The 682-nt window shown below is 41.5% G+C and overlaps 1 pseudogene; it reads right to left on the reverse strand.

Annotated features, from left to right (window-relative positions):
* Nucleotides 1-572, reverse strand: part of LOC124892208 — a 1,363-nt pseudogene extending 791 nt beyond the window's left edge.
* Nucleotides 573-682: the final 110 nt, after the last annotated feature.

Genomic DNA, 682 nt, shown 5'->3' on the forward strand with positions numbered 1-682 from the left:
TCCGACACTCTGCTTCCAATTTTGCAACTTTCTTCACTCCCTCCAGGTGTTGCTTGTTTGCAACTTCTGCAGACCGTACGCTCATATTTTTCTCCTCAATACGAATTTCTAGTTCCTTTGAGTTAATTGGAGTTCATATTTCAGAGAATTTATTTCCCTTTCACATGACTCGATATTGCTCTTCAACATCTCAATTTCTGCTTCAACTTGGGCTTTTTCTACACTGAGCTGTATCACCATGCTAGAACGCTCCTGCAAAGTCCTTGAGAGTGCAGAATTTTCCACTGCAGACCTGAGTAACTGTTGGTCCAGGTTAGCTAATTTTGCTTCAAACTCATGCTTCATTTTGTCAAACTTCTCGGTTTTATTCTGAATCACATCATGCAGCTTTTGTTCATGTTCTTCTTTCAAATTTCGTATCTGCCGCATGCACTCCTTCAGTGCACCGTCCAGATGTAATTTCAGTGCACCATCCAGATGTGATGCCCTGTCTTCAGTAGTAAGCTTCAAAAGAGTAACGGATTCCAGGTGATTTTTCAGTTTCGCGGCTTCTGACTCAGACTTCTCCCAACCTGTACAGAGAGATGTGAATAAAAGAATTCAGTACCAAGTTGCAAAACACTTGTTGCAAGAAAAACACAAGTCAATAAGGAACATCACCTGAGACGGCTTCTTCAGCAAC

Source organism: Capsicum annuum, unplaced genomic scaffold, assembly GCF_002878395.1.
Source record: "Capsicum annuum cultivar UCD-10X-F1 unplaced genomic scaffold, UCD10Xv1.1 ctg44803, whole genome shotgun sequence".
NCBI classification, from domain to species: Eukaryota; Viridiplantae; Streptophyta; class Magnoliopsida; order Solanales; family Solanaceae; genus Capsicum; species Capsicum annuum.